At 47.3% G+C, this 21,958-nt stretch overlaps 1 long non-coding RNA gene across 1 annotated transcript; it reads right to left on the minus strand.

Annotated features, from left to right (window-relative positions):
* Positions 1–523: 523 nt before the first annotated feature.
* Positions 524–19,137, minus strand: LOC130290772 (uncharacterized). Its single transcript, XR_008847691.1, has 5 exons — positions 18,985–19,137; positions 12,537–12,654; positions 3,516–3,611; positions 3,047–3,169; positions 524–979 (listed from the first exon to the last, which is right to left on the minus strand). It is a non-coding gene; the product is annotated as an uncharacterized LOC130290772 (long non-coding RNA).
* Positions 19,138–21,958: the final 2,821 nt, after the last annotated feature.

Genomic DNA, 21,958 nt, shown 5'->3' on the forward strand with positions numbered 1-21,958 from the left:
TATGGAGGCAGTGTGGGGGTACTAAATACTACACTGGGCTGTATGGGGGGGGGGGGGGCCCTAACCACTATATGGGAGCACAGAGGGTACCTACTATATAGGGGTAGTGTGTGAGGCCCGTGGACTATTACAATTACAAGCGGCCCTTTTTAAAAGGCAAAATAAGGCAGTAATGCACGTATCAGGAACTGTCCAGAGCAGGAGAAAATCCCCATAGCAAACCTATGCTGCTACGGACAGAGGTGTCAGCAGAGAGCACTGTGGACAAGACAAAAAAGAAATCCAAAAAGAAAAGAATTTCCTCTGTAGCATACAGCTGCTAAAAAGTACTGGAAGGATAAATATTTTTTTTAAAGAAGTAATTTACAAATCTGTTTAACTTTCTGGCATCAGTTCATTTAAAAAAAAAAGTTTTCCACCGGAGTACCCCCTTTAAATCTGCAATTAATACAGGCTCCTGATAGATGTGAGCAGAGAAATGGAACAGATTTTAGGGGGGAAAAAAACCACATCAAAAACATAATTTATCTTCAGTTTTTATTACATAAAAGCCATAAAAATATACACCTGGTATCTCTATAATCACAATACCTTATATGAAAAGGACAGTATATTGGCAAAATATTATGTGAATAGGGCCTTACGGGCTCTGGTAAACGTCATATACTCGTATTATGAAAAAATACTGGATTAGATAGTATGACGGATGAAGACAAAACATCACTGGTGCCACTTCATAATAGCTCAAATGTTCTCAACCACTAATACGCTTAAACCTAGTACTCTGAGCTATTTCGTAGAATTATCATTAAAATAAAATATATACAGGCACTATTTTAAATGAATAAAATGACAACGTATCCTGGGTTGTTGTTCTCTATAGTAATTGTGGATTGAAGCCAGAACCCAACTCTTCCAAATTCCTTCTCTGCATCTAAAAGTGCTCGTGTCTCACAGACCACATTGTGGTTCTTCATCACTAGAAAGAAAAGAAAATCAGAAAGCAAAAAAAGCTAAATTATTTATTCAAGAACAATACATTAAATAAAACTAATTTGTTAAGCAACTTATCAAAACAATAATGGTAGTCAATTTAGTAGAAGCAAAGAAGCCTGGCACTAGCAGTACAAGCTGGAAACGTATGTATATGTTCCTGTATATTGTGGAAAAGGCGTAGGAAGTAATGTGCCTGCTGCGGGTGGTGCTCACACTGTGCGGTATAGTCCAAATGGCAATGGCATAAAAAGATAAATGAATAGGAGCAACTCACCCAAGACCCGAGAGGCAGTAGCAAAATCTTACTTTATTGCATATCGTGCAGACATAGATGCAAGCCACGGGGGGCAGATGTCACGGTGGGGGAGTAGCAGACAACCCTGGTTGTCTGCTACTCCCCCACCGTGACATCTGCCCCCCGTGGCTTGCATCTATGTCTGCACGATATGCAATAAAGTAAGATTTTGCTACTGCCTCTCGGGTCTTGGGTGAGTTGCTCCTATTCATTTATCTTTTTATGCCAAAACAATAATGGTGTTATCCAGCGGGGAGGGACTGGCCATTGTATATTGAATAACAAAAAACAACCTATTCTCACTATTAGCCTTCCCGCGGTGCCTCAGATGTCCCACTCCTCTTTATGTCAGAAATTGTGACGACTTGGGACCCAGAGTGTCATACTGCCCGTCAGTCAACTAGTGACTGGGACAGGAGCAGGACACCGGAGGCACCGCGGGAATGCTGGAGGTGAGGAAAGATAGTTTTTTTTTTTTTTTTTTACTGTGCAATGGTCAAAGGTCTCTCACTGCTGGATAAACCCCATAAATTTTTCTAATATACTTGATAAGAAAATTGTATTTCCTTTTTAAAGAAATCATGGCTAATAAAAAACACTAGGGATCCCCATACCATCCAGAACATAATCCTGCCCCGCTGCAGCATCATCTTTGTCCCAGCTGAAGCACAGGCTGAGATCAGCAGACTCATGGAGGAAGAGGAGTCATGCAGAGTGAGGACACGCCCCCTCCAAAGCACAGAATGACAAACCAAGTTAACAACAGATAGAAGGTATTTGTGAGAGAAATATAGGTGCTAGACACATAAAAAATTATATGTACATGATCAGGATTAGGTAAAATACAAAAAAAAATTGTGGGATATGACAGGTACTCTTTAAGGGTATCGCACAGACAGGCCTATTGAGAGTTTTCCGCTGCGGGTTTCATCCACAGCGGGTTTTCTCCACAGTGGAAAATTACATTGCAGATTGGATTGACAAAAATGGGGTCTTCTGCAGATTTTTTTTGCCAGGGAAAACCGAACGTGGCTGAAACCTGCGGGGAACTCCCTGTAGACCCATCTGTGTGAACATACCCTTAGAGCCTTGTTCACATTAGTGTTATGGTTTCTGTATGAGCCATAAATTCCATAACACATCAATTTTCCACATTAAAGGGGTACACTGCTGGAAAAAATTTTTTTTTTCAAATCAACTGGTGCCAGAAAGTTAAACAGATTTATAAATGACTATAATTTAAAATCTTAATACTTCCAGTACTTATTAGCTGCTGTATGCTCCAAAGGAAGTTATTTTCTTTTTGGATTTCCTTTCTGTTTGACCACAGTGCTCTCCGCTGACACCTCTGTCCATTTTAGGAACTGTCCAGAGCAGGAGCAAATCCCCATAGCAAACCTCTCCTTCTCTGGACAGTTCCTGACATGGACAGAGGTGTCAGCAGAGAGCACTGTGGTCAGACAGAAAAGAAATTCAAAAAGAAAAGAACTTCCTCTGGAGCATACAGCAACTAATAAGTACTGAAAGGATTAAGATTTTTAAATAGAAGTAATTTACAAATCTGTTCAACTTTCTGGCACCAGTTGATTTAAAGAAAAATGTTTTCCAGGAGTACCCCTGTTTAAGGTTTCAATTAATAACAAACGACAAAGCTGCGCCAGATCTGTCACACAAAGGACGCTGTCAGTGATTGACGGAGGTCCTGTAGGGATTGAAAACCTGGAGGATGAAACGCCTACTAAGCTAAAAACTTACCATTATGCAAGGTCACAGCCAGTCACATCTAGCGGCGATATCCTCCAAAGACAGTTTCCAAATAGCAAAACACAGTTATAAATATTGGCTCTTCATCACCTTTTCATATACCATCTGTGCTGCCTGAAAGGAAGGAAAGACATGGGATGGAGACAGTCCCGCAAACTAATGGGGACAGTCGTTCTATAGCCAAAGGATGCAACGTCTTGACTAGATTTGATGGCATTATCTGCATTTCATTTCTACAAGCACAGTTATAAAAGACATGGTGGTCGCTGTTGGGGGTCTTCTTCAGCTATATCCAGCATCCTCTTGCCGGGCAGCAGTGAGAAGACCCCCGTTTCTATCTGCACCCTCGTCACCTCCTTGCAAGTTCAAGTTCTCACAAGATGGTAATTAAGATGCAAGCGATTCTTCGACATAGATCACTCCATGGTAATAAGGGGAACAACTGGCACAAATCACTCACCTATTTGCTTTGGGGCCGCCCCAATGGTACAGAGCGCGCATTGTTTCCTCTTCATTCCGCCTTTGCTTTCCTTTCAGGTCACAGCCATGGAGAAGACTGTAAATGAGAAAGTAAAGCGTAACCTATTATAATTCACAATGAAACGCAAGAAGTCAGTGTGTTAGACACAGAAGATATACTCTCAGCTAAAAGTTCACGTGCTGGCATTCATCATTGACCCCCTACCCCATGAACAGCACTGGCTCTGGTATCCTTAAAGGGGTACTCCAGCTGTTCCGAACGCTGGAGCCGGGAGCTTGTGACGCAACAGCCCCACCCCTCATGACGTCACTCCCCGCCCCCTCAATGCAAGTCTATGGGAGGGGTGTGACTGCGCTCTGGTATCCTTAAAGGGGTACTCTGCTGCTCAGCATTTAGAACAAACTGTTCCGAACGCTGGAGCCGGGAGCTCGTGACGCAATAGCCCCACCCCCTCATGACGTCACTCCCCGCACCTTCAATGCAAGTCTATGGGAGGGGGCGTGACAGCGTCACGCCCAATCCCATAGACTTGCATTGAGGGGGCGGGGTGTCGTGAGGGGGTGGGGCTATGGCGTCACGAGCACCCGGCTCCAGTGTTCGGAACAGTTTATTCCAAACGCTGAGCAGCGGAGTACCCCTTTAAAGTAATACTGCAGCTCTAGACAACTTATCCTCTATCCGCAGGACCCCTCCTTGATCTCCGATACGGGGACCTGGAATTGGCGCGGCTCTGCGAGGCTAATGCCTGTGTTGTTGACCTCACCAAGGAGTCGTCAGACACGCCCCCTCCCTTCAGCTCTATAGGAAAGGCGGGGATGCACAAATGCTGCATCTCCGCCTCTCCCATAGACATACATAGAGGGGGAGTGTCAGCTGCGGCATCATGCTGCGGTCAACACACCTCCTGCATGGGGAGAGCAGCGGCAGAGCTTCCAGTGTTAGGACCCCCCTGCTATCAGACACTTATCCCTATCCTACAGAAAGGGGATAAGTTGTCTAAGGCTGCCATCATCCTTTAAGGTGGTGTGGTGGGGGTGGTAGTATGGCCATAAAATGAGCAGATATAATGGCCTTCCCTCTAAGAAACTTGATAATCCAGTAAAGAGCTACATGCCAATCTTAAAGGGGTACTCCACTGGAAAACATTTTTTTCTGAATCAACTGGTACCAGAAAGTTAACCAGATTTGTAAATTACTTCTATTTTAAAAATCTTAAAAATTCTTCCAGTACTTATCAGCTGCTGTATGCTCCAGAGGAAGTTGTGCAGTTCTTTTCTGTCAGACCACAGTGCTCTCTGCTGACACCTCTGTCCGTATCAGGAACTGTCCAGAGCAGGAGAAAATCCCCATAGCAAACCTCTCCTGCTCTGGACAGTTCCTGACACGGACAGAGGTGAGAGGAAAAGAACTACACAACTGCCTGTGGAGCATGCAGCAGCTGATAGGTGCTGGAAGGATTGAGATTTCTAAATAGAAATCATTTACAATTCTGTTTAACTTTCTGGCACCAGTTGATTAAAAAAAAAAAAAAAAAAAAACTCCAGTGGAGTGCCCCTTTAAGAAAACTGGGTGGACATAACAAATGAGTAGTTTCCCTGATGCTGCATTAATATAAGCATGGATAAATATACACATTGTTTGCATCTGGGTGCCCGGATGTTATATTTCAGGAGCTATAATAAGACGTCGCTGTCACGTTTACAAAGCAGTAAGATTCCAGCGCCATATTTAGGCTGCAGGTAGCCCGTGTTATCTGGTGATATCCGGGAGAGGACAGGCTTCTCCTGGCTGCAGGATATCCTGATCACTGGGATAAAGATATCACTGTCCGAGCCATATAAACACCCAGCCAATGCAGTATGAAGCATGGCCATGGCTGCAACAGTCTACACCAGTGTTTCCCAACCAGGATGCCTCCAGCTGTTGCAAAACTACAACTCCCAGCATGCCCGGACAGCCAAAGGCTGTCCGGGCATGCTGGGAATTGTAGTTTTGCAACAGCTGGAGGCACCCTGGTTGGGAAACACTGGTGTATACAACCACAGCATTATCACCGAGCCGTACACTCCTTTTACCATCGCAGCTGTCTGTAATATACACGTGTATATAGGGGCTATGGATAATTGTATCTATGGTGATCGATGTCTGTAGACGATCCATACAAGTGTCTGTACATGTGTGTATGAATTAAATGGCTCTCCCATAAGAAATAATGGCGGTAATAACCGATACACAGAGGGGAGATAAGGGGACATTTATAACGGTGATACAGGAAGGAGATGAGGGGACACTAATGACTGACACATAGGGAGACACACACAGGGGGGAAATGGGAGGACACTTATTACTGTGACACACAGAAGAGATTAAGAAACACTAATGACTGTGACATGGAGACATGAGGGGACAGTAATGACTGACACACAGGGGAGAGATGAGGGGACACAAATTACTGTCACACAAGGGGAGATGGGTGGACAGTAATGAATGTGACACAGGGGGGAGATGAGAGGACACTTATTACTGTGACACACAGAGGAGATTAAGAAACACTAATGACTGTGACATGGAGAGATGAGGGGACAGCAATGACTGTGACACACAGGGGGGAGATGAGGGGACAATTATGACTGTGACACACAGAGATTAAGAAACACTTATGACTGTGACATGGGGAGATGAAGGGACATTAATGACTGTGACACACAGAGGAGAGATGAGGGGAAACAAATGACTGTCACACAAAGGGAGATGGGTGGAAAGTAATGACTGTGACACACACGGGGGAGATGGGAGGACACTTATTACTGTGACACACAGAGGAGATTAAGAAACACTAATGACTTTGACATGGAGAGATGAGGGGACAGTAATGACTGACACACAGGGAGGAGAGGAGGGGAAACAAATCACTGTCAAACATGGAGATTGGTTTACTATAATGATTGTGACACGCAGGGGGGAGATGAGGGTACACTAAGGACTGACATGGGGAGATAAGGGGACACTAAGGACTGACATGGGGAGATAAGGGGACACTAAGGACTGACATGGGGAGATGAGGGGACACTAAGGACTGACATGGGGAGATAAGGGGACACTAAGGACTGACATGGGGAGATAAGGGGACACTAAGGACTGACATGGGGAGATGAGGGGACACTAAGGACTGACATGGGGAGATGAGGGGACACTAAGGACTGACATGGGGAGATAAGGGGACACTAAGGACTGACATGGGGAGATAAGGGGACACTAAGGACTGACATGGGGAGATAAGGGGACACTAAGGACTGACATGGGGAGATAAGGGGACACTAAGGACTGACATGGGGAGATAAGGGGACACTAAGGACTGACATGGGGAGATAAGGGGACACTAAGGACTGACATGGGGAGATAAGGGGACACTAAGGACTGACATGGGGAGATGAGGGGACACTAAGGACTGACATGGGGAGATAAGGGGACACTAAGGACTGACATGGGGAGATAAGGGGACACTAAGGACTGACATGGGGAGATAAGGGGACACTAAGGACTGACATGGGGAGATGAGGGGACACTAAGGACTGACATGGGGAGATGAGGGGACACTAAGGACTGACATGGGGAGATGAGGGGACACTTATGAATGTGACACAAGGGGATAAGGGGACATGGATGAGAGGGGGATCTTATAACTTCACAAAATGTGTGACGACAGGTTACATAAAGTGAGACATAAACTGAGCACAGCTTCTAATCTGCAGTTACAAAACTTGTGCATCAAATCTGCACAGGATCCTGTATGTGTGAACGTACCCTAAAGGGGTATTCTGGCTTTATACATCCTATACCCTGTCCTCTGAATAGGGGATAATATGTATGATCACAGGGGTCCTGCCGCTTTGGACTCCTGCAATCACAGTGCAGCGCCCGTCATTCTGACGGCCGTCACGCCCCTTCCAATAGACATGAATGGAGGGGGCGTGGCTGTGACGTCACGTCCGGCACAGAATGCGGGGGCTGCACAGAGATCGCAGGGGTCCTGCCGCTAGGGACCCCTGTGATCATACATCTTATCCCCTATTCAAAGGACACTTAAAGGGGTACTCCGCTGCCCCAGTGTTCAGAATATTTTGCTCCGAACACTTGGAGCGGGTCGTGACGTCACGGCCACACCCCTTGTGATGCCACGCCATGCCCCCCTCTAATGCAAGTCTATGGGAGGGGGGGTGGCAGCCGCCAAGCCCCCTCCCATACACTTGCATCGAGGGGGCGTGGTGTGACAGCATGAGGGGGCGTGGCCATGACGTCACAACCCCTGCTGCCTGCACCCAGCGTTCTAAATGAAAGCTGGGTGCTGCACAGAGATCGCGGGGGGCCCAGCTGCGGGACCCCCGCGATCAGACATCTTATCCCCTATTCTTTAGAAAGGGGAATATGATGTCTAGGGGCAGAGTACCCCTTTAAGCTTCACATTCACATACAGCAAGCATAGATCTAGAGAAGAGCAGTAAGGACTACAGCAGGGCACAAACATTCTGCCATAACATACGCAGAGACATCACACAGTAACGCTGTGTACTATAGAAAAGTTCCTATACCAATGTAAACAAACACCAGGCAGGAGGGTAATAGGGGACAAAGGACAAGGGGCCATCGAAAGCCGAGATCTCAGGAATTCAGTGTGGGATCCGTGAAGGGCACAGTAGGCAGCAAATGTATAAGTGTGCAGAACTGAATTGTGCACAGCTAAGCAAGAGCCGATGTGACCACTGCAGAGCGACAAGACCGGCCAGCATTACAGACAATGATTTACCAATACTAAACGATTGTGCTCTATGAGGCCTCTATGTGATTCCTAATCCACGGATAATTGTAAGCAAGTAACCTATACCCCCTAGTATGGAGCCCTAGGGCCTCCGTGTGCTGCAGTACAGCCAGGCAGGAGCCATAGGTTTGTAGTTTCCTCTTAAAGGGTTACTCCGGTGAAAAACGTTTTTTTTTTTTTTTTTTTTTAAATCAACTGGTGCAAGAAAGTTAAACAGATTTGTAAATTACTTCTATTAAAAAATCTTAATCCTTCCAGTACTTATTAGCTGCTGAATACTACAGAGGAAATTATTTTCTTTTTTGAACACAGAGCTCTCTGCTGACATCACGAGCACAGTGCTCTCTGCTGACATCTCTGTCCATTTTACGAACTGTCCAGAGCAGCATATGTTTGCTATGGGGATTTCCTTTTACCCTGGACAGTTCCTAAAAATGGTCAGAGATGTCAGCAGAGAGCATTGTGCTCGTGATTCAGCAGAGAGCTCTGTGTTTCAAAAGGAAAAGAATTTTCACTGTAGTATTCAGCAGCTAATAAGTACAGGAAGGATTAAGATTTTTTAATAGAAGTAATTTACAAATCTGTTTAACTTTCTGGCACCAGTTTATTAAAAAAAAAAAAAAGTTTTTCACCGGAGTACCCCTTTAAAGCAAATTTTCTAGAGAAGAATAACTCACATATATCTGTGTGTGTTCTCTATAAACAATCTGTATCCATAGTGTAACCTATAAAGAATCTGTATATATATATATATTAAGGATCGACCGATATCGTTTTTTTAGTGCCGATACCGATAATCGGTGGAGGTTAGGGCCGATATTCCGGTATAAGTTATCGGCTATTTATCCCACCTCGACACCGCTGCAGGTCATTGATTTAAAGCGGGCGCTTTAAATCAATAAACTGCAGTGGCTTTTGCGGTGCCATAGGCTGCCGCCACCACCACCCGCTACTCTCCCCCTACCTGTCAGGGTGGTCCGGGCCATCCATTCTTCCTTCCTGTAGTGTCCGGCGGCATTCCGGGTGAGGGTGCACCGGTCCGGGCTGTCCTTCTTCTCCGGCGGTCATCTTCTCCACTCCGGGAAGGCTCCGGCCTAGTATGCTGCATAGACGCCGCTACACAGTGACGCCCGTGCGCAGCGACGCACCTGACGTCACGGCGTAGCGGCGTCTATGCAGCGTACTAGGCCGGAGCCTGCCCGGAGTGGAGAATAGGACCCCCGAAGAAGGACAGCCCGGACCGGTGCACCCTCCACCCGGAATGGCGCCGGACACTAAAGGAAGGATGGAAAGCCCCAACCACCCCCATTACGGGTAAGTTTATTTATTAATTTTTCTTATTGACTCGGAGGGTGGGGAGGGGCCCGACCGGTATAGCGGTATGGGCAAAAATCCATACCGGTATACCGCCCAGCACTACGGTGGGGGGTGCGACGCGGTGGGTTGGGGGGGGGGGGGTAGGGGGAGCGATCACGGTGCAGCGGGTCGGGGGGGGGGGGGTCGGTTGCGGTGCGGGGGGCGGGGCATTATCGGCTTATCAGCAAGGTAATTGCCGATACCGATAATGCCCAAAATCGTGATTATCGGCCATACCGATAATCGGTCAATCCCTAATATATATATTTATTTATTTATATAGCGCCTACAGATTCCACAGCGCTTACAATTATGGGGTACAAACAAAGACAAGTATCAGACATAATATTACACAATAACTATTCAAACAAGAGTTGTGGGGATACGTTGAGGCCAATTAAAGAATGTTATAGGCCTGTCTGAAGAGATGTGTTTTTAGGCCACATTTGAAACCAAAATTTGATATGGATGTTGTTGTTGTTGAGTCTGAGGGATTGAGGGATAGTATTCCAGAGAACCGGTGCAGCACGAGTGAAGTCTTGGAGACGGGAGTGAGAAGTTCGGATTATAGAAGATGTTAGTGTGAGATCATTAGCAGATCGGAGAGAACGTGTAGGTATATATATATATATATATATATATATATATGTATATATAGTGTTACCTATAAACAATCTGTATATATATAGTGTTACCTATAAACAATCTGTATATAGTGTTACCTATAAACAATTTGTATATATATATTGTGTTACCTATAAACAATCTGTATATAGTGTTACCTATAAACAATCTGTATATATATATTTAGTGTTACCTATAAACAATCTGTATATATATATATATTGTGTTACCTATAAACAATCTGTATATATATATTTAGTGTTACCTATAAACAATCTGTATATATATATATATATATTGTGTTACCTATAAACAATCTGTATGATCAAGCAGATAGAAACATGCAAAACCTATAAAAAGGAATAGATATGTAAGTGCTGCCACCTAATGGCCGTAGTGTGACGTAGTTTTTTGCTGTACTGCTATCTACTGTGTAAATGTTGAGTTTGACATTGTTCCCACAGCCATATCTACAGGATCCATGATATAGCAGATATGTGTTATGTCCACGTTGAATTACAACTGGACCAAATTTGGTAATTAACCCTTTAGACACCATGAATAATGCTGATCACAGTATCTAAAAGGTATAAATGATAGATGTCAGTTAACTCAGGGTGTTTATTGGACCCCCACAACACGATCGTGGGGGTCCGATGAGCTAAAATGGCAGCAGAGGGTCCCCTTACCTGCCGAACTGACACTCCAATGACGCAGCCAGGGTTAGCCAGGCTGTATCAAGTAAAGCGCTGTTCTCACTGTTCAATGCTATGCAATAGAATAGCATTATTTGTTAAAGAAAAAGTTTGACTTTTTGTTAAAGTAGTACAATAATAGAAAAACTATATAATTTGGGTATTGTTTTAATGACATTGACCTACAGAATAAAGAGAACATGTCATTTTTACCATAAACTGTTTCTCCATGGATTTTTGGGTAAAATGACGAATGTCACTGCAAAGTAGAATTGGTGGCACAAAAAATAAGCCATCATATGGAATTTTATGTGCAAAATTGAAAGCGTTATGATTTTTTGAAAGTGATGAGGAAAAAATGAAAATGCAAAAATGGAAAAACCCTGCGTCCTTAACCCCTTAAGGACTCAGCCCATTTTGGCCTTAAGGACTCAGACAATTTAATTTTTACGTTTTCATTTTTTCCTCCTCGCCTTCTAAAAATCATAACTCTTTTATATTTTCATCCACAGACTAGTATGAGGGCTTGTTTTTTGCGCGACCAGTTGTCCTTTGTAATGACATCACTCATTATATCATAAAATGTATGGCGCAACCAAAAAACACTATTTTTGTGGGGAAATTAAAACGAAAAACACAATTTTGCTAATTTTGGAAGGTTTCGTTTTCACGCCGTACAATTTATGGTAAAAATGACGTGTGTTCTTTATTCTGAGGGTCAATACGATTAAAATTATACCATTATTACATACTTTTATATTATTGGGTGCCGCTGCCCCTTCTTTCCCCCTGTCTGCCGACACCGCTGCCCCATTGCCGGCGCCGCTTCTCTCCCCCTGGCTATCGGCACCGATAATGGGGCAGCGATAGCCAGGGGGAGAGAACGGGCAGCGGCACTGATAGCCAGGGGGAGAGAACGGGCCGGCAGCAGGGCTCTAGACCCCAGGGCAGGCAGAGGCAGAGAAGCCGGCAGCGCTGGCTGTCTCTGCACCTGCAAAGCCGCTGCAGTTCATTGATTTAAAGCGCCCACTTAAAATCATTGAACTGCAGCGGCTTTTCGGCGTATAACACGAAGGTAGACTTTAAGCTAAAAATTTTTGCCTAAAAAGTGCGTGTTATACGCCGATAAATACGGTAATCTGGGCCTATGTGTTCTTGGAATGACCTTTTGGAGGTCACAGCACTGGACTTACCAGCTTGGTCCTAGAATACATTCTCTATACATCCTTGTGTATTTATTGCTTTACAACAGTGGTTTCCAAACTGTGGACCTTTGCTGTTGCAAAACTACAACTCCCAGCATGACCGTTGGCTGTCCGGGCATGCTGGGAGTTGTAGCTTTGCAATAGTTGGAGGCCCACAGTTTGGAGACCACTGCTTTAACAACCTCCAAGGAGCTTCCACCATATTATAGTCATGTGACTAGGCAGCCATTTTTGCTTTATCAGTTCTGTCTGTGTGTAAACACCATATATACCTCAAGAAACTCTGACTACAGCAAAACCTCACCCGGCACACAGTCATGATGTGATGCAGTGTGTAAATAGACCCCCAGGAGAGAAAGCTCCGGAAGCCTTCATCTTGACTCCACCAGTAAAGTCATCAGCCATCAGGTCCAAAAACATCACTAGAAAAGAAAAAACAAAAAAGTCATCACAGAAAGCATGTGAGTCCTATTTGCCCCACCCACTTATAGAGAAGCCTGTGAGCGCTATATGCCCCACCCACTTATAGAGAAGCATGTGAGTCCTATTTGCCCCACCCACTTATAGAGAAGCCTGTGAGTCCTATTTGTCCCACCCACTTATAGAGAAGCCTGTGAGTCCTATTTGCCCAACCAACTTATAGAGAAGCCTGTGAGTGCTATATGCCCCACCCACTTATAGAGAAGCCTGTGAGTCCTATTTGCCCCACCCACTTATAGAGAAGCCTGTGAGTCCTATTTGCCCCACCCACTTATAGAGAAGCCTGTGAGTCCTATTTGCCCCACTTACTTATAGAGAAGCCTGTGAGTCCTATTTGCCCCACCCACTTATAGAGAAGCCTGTGAGTGCTATATACCCCACCCACTTATAGAGAAGCCTGTGAGTCCTATTTGCCCCACCCACTTATAGAGAAGCCTGTGAGTTCTATTTGCCCCACCCACTTATAGAGAAGCCTGTGAGTCCTATTTGCCCCACCCACTTATAGAGAAGCCTGTGAGTGCTATATGCCCCACCCACTTATAGAGAAGCATGTGAGTCCTATTTGCCCCACCCACTTATAGAGAAGCCTGTGAGTCCTATTTGTCCCATCCACTTATAGGGAAGCCTGTGAGTCCTATTTGCCCCACCCACTTATAGAGAAGCCTGTGAGCGCTATATGCCCCACCCACTTATAGAGAAGCATGTGAGTCCTATTTGCCCCACCCACTTATAGAGAAGCCTGTGAGCGCTATATGCCCCACCCACTTATAGAGAAGCCTGTGAGTCCTATTTGCCCCACCCACTTATAGAAAAGCCTGTGAGTCCTATTTGCCCCACCCACTTATAGAGAAGCCTGTGAGTCCTATTTGTCCCACCTACTTATAGAGAAGCCTGTGAGTCCTATTTGCCCCACCCACTTATAGAGAAGCCTGAGTCCTATTTGCCCCACCCACTTATAGAGAAGCCTGTGAGTGCTATATGCCCCACCCACTTATAGAGAAGCCCGTGAGTCCTATTTGCCCCACCCACTTATAGAGAAGCCCGTGAGTCCTATTTGCCCCACCCACTTATAGAGAAGCCCGTGAGTGCTATTTGCCCCACCCACTTATAGAGAAGCCCGTGAGTGCTATATGCCCCACCCACTTATAGAGAAGCCCGTGAGTCCTATTTGCCCCACCCACTTATAGAGAAGCCCGTGAGTCCTATTTGCCCCACCCACTTATAGAGAAGCCTGTGAGCGCTATATGCCCCACCCACTTATAGAGAAGCCTGTGAGTTCTATTTGCCCCACCCACTTATAGAGAAGCCTGTGAGTCCTATTTGCCCCACCCACTTATAGAGAAGCCTGTGAGTCCTATTTGCCCCACCCACTTATAGAGAAGCCTGTGAGTCCTATTTGTCCCACCTACTTATAGAGAAGCCTGTGAGTCCTATTTGCCCCACCCACTTATAGAGAAGCCTGTGAGTCCTATTTGCCCCACCCACTTATAGAGAAGCCTGTGAGTCCTATTTGCCCCACCCACTTATAGAGAAGCCTGTGACTCCTATTTGTCCCACCTACTTATAGTGAAGCCTGTGAGTCCTATTTGCCCCACCCACTTATAGAGAAGCCTGTGACTCCTATTTGCTCCACCCACTTATAGAGAAGCCTGTGAGTGCTATATGCCCCACCCACTTATAGAGAAGCCTGTGAGTCCTATTTGCCCCACCCACTTATAGAGAAGCCTGTGAGTCCTATTTGCCCCACCCACTTATAGAGAAGCCTGTAAGCGCTATATGCCCCACCCACTTATAGAGAAGCCTGTGAGTCCTATTTGCCCCACCCACTTATAGAGAAGCCTGTGAGTCCTATTTGCCCCACCCACTTATAGAGAAGCCTGTGAGTCCTATTTGCCCCACCCACTTATAGAGAAGCCTGTGAGTCCTATTTGCCCCACCCACTTATAGAGAAGCCTGTGAGTCCTATTTGCCCCACCCACTTATAGAGAAGCCTGTGAGTCCTATTTGTCCCACCCACTTATAGAGAAGCCTGTGAGTCCTATTTGCCCCACCCACTTATAGAGAAGCCTGTGAGTCCTATTTGCCCCACCCACTTATAGAGAAGCCTGTGAGTCCTATTTGCCCCACCCACTTATAGAGAAGCCTGTGAGTGCTATATGCCCCACCCACTTATAGAGAAGCCTGAGTCCTATTTGCCCCACCCACTTATAGAGAAGCCTGTGAGTCCTATTTGCCCCACCCACTTATAGAGAAGCCTGTGAGTCCTATTTGCCCCACCCACTTATAGAGAAGCCTGTGAGTCCTATTTGCCCCACCCACTTATAGAGAAGCCTGTGAGTCCTATTTGCCCCACCCACTTATAGAGAAGCCTGTGAGTCCTATTTGCCCCACCCACTTATAGAGAAGCCTGTGAGTCCTATTTGCCCCACCCACTTATAGAGAAGCCTGTGAGTCCTATTTGCCCCACCCACTTATAGAGAAGCCTGTGAGTCCTATTTGCCCCACCCACTTATAGAGAAGCCTGTGAGTCCTATTTGCCCCACCCACTTATAGAGAAGCCTGTGAGTCCTATTTGCCCCACCCACTTATAGAGAAGCCTGTGAGTCCTATTTGCCCCACCCACTTATAGAGAAGCCTGTGAGTCCTATTTGCCCCACCCACTTATAGAGAAGCCTGTGAGTCCTATTTGCCCCACCCACTTATAGAGAAGCCTGTGAGTCCTATTTGCCCCACCCACTTATAGAGAAGCCTGTGAGTCCTATTTGCCCCACCCACTTATAGAGAAGCCTGTGAGTCCTATTTGCCCCACCCACTTATAGAGAAGCCTGTGAGTCCTATTTGCCCCACCCACTTATAGAGAAGCCTGTGAGTCCTATTTGCCCCACCCACTTATAGAGAAGCCTGTGAGTCCTATTTGCCCCACCCACTTATAGAGAAGCCTGTGAGTCCTATTTGCCCCACCCACTTATAGAGAAGCCTGTGAGTCCTATTTGCCCCACCCACTTATAGAGAAGCCTGTGAGTCCTATTTGCCCCACCCACTTATAGAGAAGCCTGTGAGTCCTATTTGCCCCACCCACTTATAGAGAAGCCTGTGAGTCCTATTTGCCCCACCCACTTATAGAGAAGCCTGTGAGTCCTATTTGCCCCACCCACTTATAGAGAAGCCTGTGAGTCCTATTTGCCCCACCCACTTATAGAGAAGCCTGTGAGTCCTATTTGCCCCACCCACTTATAGAGAAGCCTGTGAGTCCTATTTGCCCCACCCACTTATAGAGAAGCCTGTGAGTCCTATTTGCCCCACCCACTTATAGAGAAGCCTGTGAGTCCTATTTGCCCCACCCACTTATAGAGAAGCCTGTGAGTCCTATTTGCCCCACCCACTTATAGAGAAGCCTGTGAGTCCTATTTGCCCCACCCACTTATAGAGAAGCCTGTGAGTCCTATTTGCCCCACCCACTTATAGAGAAGCCTGTGAGTCCTATTTGCCCCACCCACTTATAGAGAAGCCTGTGAGTGCTGCTTCCCTGCCCGCATAGTGATTGACAGCTCAGAATATATATAAAAGTTGCTGAGTTGCCCATAGCAACCAATCAGATCACTTCTTTCTTTCTTTGAGAAGGTCTCTGAAAAATGAAAGAAGCGATCTGATTGGTTGCTATGGGCAACTCAGCAACTTTTATATATATTCTGAGCTGTCAATCACTATTTTGATAAATCTCCCTTTGTACGTTTTCTAACTTCACATGGTCACCCCGCAGCCCCCCCAATGGCCACCCAGCAGCCCCCCCCGACTGTCACTCCAGAGCACACCCCAACTGTCACCCTGCAGCCCCCCCAAATGGTCACCCCGCAGCCTGCCCAGATGTCACACCCCAGCCCCCCAAATGTTCTCCCCACAGCCCCCTCAGATGGTCAACCTGCAGCCCCCCCAGATAGTCACCCCTCAAAAGATCACCCACAGCCACCCCATGATGGTTACCCCGCAGCCCCCTCAAGTCACACACACCTCCCACAGAAGGGCACCTGGCAGCCCTCCCCTGTAAAGGTAACCCGCAACCCCCCTCAGATGATCATCCCACAGCCCTCAGAGATGATCACCTGACAGCCCCCTCAGGTCATCCCGCAGACCCCCCAGATGAACCCCGCAGCACCCCCAGATGAACCCTGCAGAACCCTCGAGTAACTCTGCAGCAATTCTCAGGTCACAGTCACACTCGCAGCCTTCCCCTTTAGGTCACCCAGTGACTCCCAGTAGCCCGCCACCCCCTTCAGGTCACCCCATAGCCCCCTCTGAAGGGGGACATAGTAAAAGGAATGACAGAGTGGAATGCCCATAGAGAATAATGGAAATGTAACATCTGAATTAGAGATAAAACTATTTGATAAATCTACTAAACAAATGATCAGACATATTCTCCAAACTAAAAGGAATTATTTCATATTCAGACTGAGAGGGATTATCATGACAAGGCGAATGACACAATGGAATGCCCCTAGACTATAATGGGAAGCAGAATGTTATGTGGAGTCTGAACCATTTCACATATCCTATAAATCTTTAGCAGGCGCACTGTGCGAGCTCAGTGGGGTTATTATACATTTAGATTGAGCGAGATTATAATTGGTTTCAATGAAATGACACAATGGAATGCCCATAGAGTGTAATGGGAAGCATCGTGATGTCACGGCCCGCCCCCTCATGACATCATGCCCTACCCCCTCAATACATGTCTATGGGAGGAGTGTCACACCCCCTCCCATAGACTTGTATTGAGGGGGCGGAGCATGATGTCACCCCACAGCCCCCTCTGAAGGTCACCACCAAACCCCCTCAGGTCACTCTGAAGCCCCTTCTGAAGGTCACCCCACAGCCCCCTCAGGATACCCCACAGCCCCCTCAGGATACCCCACAGCCCCCTCAGGATACCCCACAGCCCCCTCAGGTCACTCTGAAACCCCTTCTGAAGGTCACACCACAGCCCCCTCAGGTCACTCTGAAGCCCCCTCAGGTCACCCCACAGCCCCCTCAGGTCACCCCACAGCCCCCTCAGGTCACCCCTCAGCCCCCTCAGGTCACCCCACAGCCCCCTCAGGTCACCCTGCAGCCCCTCAGGTCACCCCACAGCCCCCTCAGGTCACTCTGAAGCCCCCTCAGGTCACCCCACAGCCCCCTCAGGTCACCCCACAGCCCCCTCAGGTCACCCCTCAGCCCCCTCAGGTCACCCCACAGCCCCCTCAGGTCACCCTGCAGCCCCTCAGGTCACCCCACAGCCCCCTCAGGTCACTCTGAAGCCCCTCAGGTCACCCCACAGCCCTCTCAGGTCACTCTGCAGCCCCTCAGGTCACTCTGCAGCCCCCTCAGGTCACCCCACAGCCCCCTCAGGTCACCCCACAGCCCCCTCAGGTCACCCTGCAGCCCCTCAGGTCACTCTGCAGCCCCCTCAGGTCACCCCACAGCCCCCTCAGGTCACCCCACAGCCCCCTCAGGTCACCCTGCAGCCCCTCAGGTCACCCCACAGCCCCCTCAGGTCACCCTGCAGCCCCTCAGGTCACCCCACAGCCCCCTCAGGTCACTCTGAAGCCCCTCAGGTCACCCCACAGCCCTCTCAGGTCACTCTGCAGCCCCTCAGGTCACTCTGCAGCCCCCTCAGGTCACCCCACAGCCCCCTCAGGTCACCCCACAGCCCCCTCAGGTCACCCTGCAGCCCCTCAGGTCACTCTGCAGCCCCCTCAGGTCACCCCACAGCCCCCTCAGGTCACCCCACAGCCCCCTCAGGTCACCCTGCAGCCCCTCAGGTCACCCCACAGCCCCCTCAGGTCACCCCACAGCCCCCTCAGGTCACTCTGCAGCCCCCTCAGGTCACCCCACAGCCCCCTCAGGTCACCCCACAGCCCCCTCAGGTCACCCTGCAGCCCCTCAGGTCACCCCACAGCCCCCTCAGGTCACTCTGCAGCCCCTCAGGTCACCCCACAGCCCCCTCAGGTCACCCCACAGCCCCCTCAGGTCACCCTGCAGCCCCTCAGGTCACCCCACAGCCCCCTCAGGTCACTCTGCAGCCCCTCAGGTCACCCCACAGCCCCCTCAGGTCACCCCACAGCCCCTCAGGATACATTTATAGTGCAATCCTTTTATGGATGACATCTTATATCAAACCTCTATGTCCCCAGATCCCCTGGTCCCTGTAGAGGACCCCCTGCCCCGTGCACATCACCTGCCTGTCCTCCCCATCCTTCCTCCCTCGCCCATGTCATCCCTGATTCATTCATCACCTCCGAGTCGCCTCCCATGGCTTCTTCATCCTCCTCCAGCATCTTATGCCCGGAGGGCTGACCGCCTCATCACACTTCTTCATGTCCTTGGCAGCCCGATGCTGGCACAGAACCTCCACCCTCCCCGCCCTGACTGACAGCTGCCTCGGCCAGTAAGAGGCTAGGGCTAGCCGTGACGTCAGCAGAGTCCGTCCAGCTACACCTGTCACTGCCCATCACTCCGAGAACGCCCAATGCGTCAACAACTACTGCGCATGCTCCGCGTTCCTGTCTCCATCACTTGTCGATTGCGCGTGCGCGTAGGTTCTATAATTGTCGCTGGATGATTCTAGAATGGATGCTGTATAGTGGCAGCTATAAATAGATGCGCTGGTGAGGAAGGGAGAGAATGGTGACAGCTCCACAGGACATGACATACACGGTGCTGGAGGACTGTATAAAGAGATTATGTCCCCACAGTCACCAAGTTCTCATACATTTTCTAGTTAGAGCTAGGCTAGGGCTACTTGGCGTTGCTAATGGTGATATCATACGTGACCAGACAGCTATTGCGAAAAAATTAGACATGGTTACTGTCTCTATGGCAACAGGATATATAGTAGTTATACACCTCCCCTCCAGCTCTATCTGTATATTGCTGCTGTTATTTCTATGGGATCGGGAAATATAGTAGTTATACACCTCCCCTTCAGCTCTATGTGTATACTGCTGCTGTTATCTCAATGGGATCGGGATATACAGTAGTTATACACCTCCCGTTCAGCTCTATCTGTATATTGCTGCTGTTATTTCTATGGGATCGGGAAATATAGTAGTTATACACCTCCCCTTCAGCTCTATCTTAATACTGCTGCTGTTATCTCTATGGGATCAAGATATACAGTAGTTATACACCTCCCCTTCAGCTCTATCTTAATACTGCTGCTGTTATCTCTATGGGATCAGGATATACAGTAGTTATACACCTCCCCTTTAGCTCTATCTGTATACTGCTGCTGTTATCTCTATGGGATCAGGATATACAGTAGTTATACACCTCCCCTGAGGCTGTGTTCACACGTTACCTTTCTGGATGATGGAGTTTTGGATGATGGAGGACGGAGTTGCGGCTGATGCCTGACGGAGATTGGTCCGAGGGAGGAGGCGGGACGCTGTTTCGCCTGACGTGGGACGGAGTTACGGCTGATGACTGACGATGTTCTAAAATGGACACCTTGGGGGCCAAAAACGCTACAGCCAGATGTTAGTTGAGAGTCAGTGGGGTAATATGAGATGCAATACCTTTATGCTACTTTTTAGTGGCATTTTTAGGCTTAGTGGAAGTTTTCCCAAAATCACAGCATGCTGGATGTATGTAAAAAAAAATTTTTTTTAGAAAAGTAAAAAATGTATAAATTAAAAACGTTATGGGGGAGATTTATTAAAACCTGTCTAGATGAAAAGTGGTGCAGTTGCCCATAACAACCAATCAGATCGCTTCTTTCATAAAAAAAAAAACTGATAAAAATGAAAGCAGCAATCTGAATGGTTGCTATAGGCAACTGCAGTACTCTTCCTCTACACAGGTTTTATAACTCTCACCCTGTGGGAAAGATTGACCAAATCCTGTGCTAAGGAAAAGTCGACCAGTTGCCCATAGCAACCAATCAGATCGCTTCTTTCATTTTCCAGAAGCGATCTGATTGGTTGCTATGGGCAACTGGTTGGATTTTCCTCTGTTTTGATGAAACTTTTACACCTATGTGTATTTAGATATTGATATTTTATTTATCGTTAACAGAAATCAACACATGATGAAATAATCACATGACCTGTAATGGGAAAAACAAAAAATACGTAGGGGATACATCGCCAAAGGAAAAAAAAAAGCCTATGTTAAACTGTATCTTGGGAATAAAAAATTAGGGGGGCATTTTTTTGTGGCATTTTTTCCTGTAAAAAAAATGCCAAACAAAAAAGGTGTGTGGTCGCAGCCTTAGGCAAATAGGTTAATTTTTTTTCCATTTTTTGCATGGAAGCTAGTTTTTTCCCATAAGTAGGGCACCACCTACACCTACATGGTGTTGTTTGTTTTTTCTTGAGTGTTTATTTCTCCCATAAACCTTTATATGTGAAAAAAAAAACACCAGAGTGCATGTGTGGGCATTTGTCACTGGCTTTTTCTCCCCCAAATTCTTCAATAGAAATATTTTAGAAAGAATCACATGACTTGTAATAAGAAAAACGTTATTTTACATCTTCTTCATTGCATATTGCCTGGATTATTGACCATAAGCTGAGGTGTAATGGATCCGGAGTCAAGAGATATTATTAGTATCCTCTAATAGCGCTTCATATTATCCTCGCTTCATTCTTTATTATCTGTTAGATACCCGCGTTTCTCCGAAAATAAGACCGGGTCTTATATTCATTTTAGTCACAAAAAACACACTAGGGCTTATTTTCAGGGTAGGGCTTATTTATTTACGGTATGTACATTGAACAACATTTAACGATATTTACCCCCCCCCCATCATCATCATGTGATGGGTGCAGCTCTGCCCCCCCCCACCCACCATATGTCCCCCGCCACTGGTTTATCAGCCCAGCGCTGCACCCCACATCGGGAGACTAATCGTATGTCACCCGCGAGCACAGCTTCTCTCCCCCCCCTGCCAAATAATTATCACTACTTGTACTTTGTATTCCTGTGCCCGGGCTGCAAATATTAAAAAAACCTTCGTCCTCCGTTCCCCCGTCGCTAAGGAACCGGCCTCATGGTCCCTCCGCTGTTCTTGCTGCTTCCTAGGGATGGGAACGTCACAGAGCCTTCAGCCTATCACCGGCCGCAGCGATGTCCCGCCTTGGCCGATGATAGGCTGAGCCCACTGTCATGTAAGAAGCCGGCCGGCTCCTCACATGACAATGCGCTCAGCCTATCATCGGCCGAGGTGGGACATCGCTGTGGCCGGTGATAGGCTGAAGGCTCTGAGAC

The sequence above is a fragment of the Hyla sarda genome, chromosome 9 (assembly GCF_029499605.1).
Source record: "Hyla sarda isolate aHylSar1 chromosome 9, aHylSar1.hap1, whole genome shotgun sequence".
NCBI classification, from domain to species: Eukaryota; Metazoa; Chordata; class Amphibia; order Anura; family Hylidae; genus Hyla; species Hyla sarda.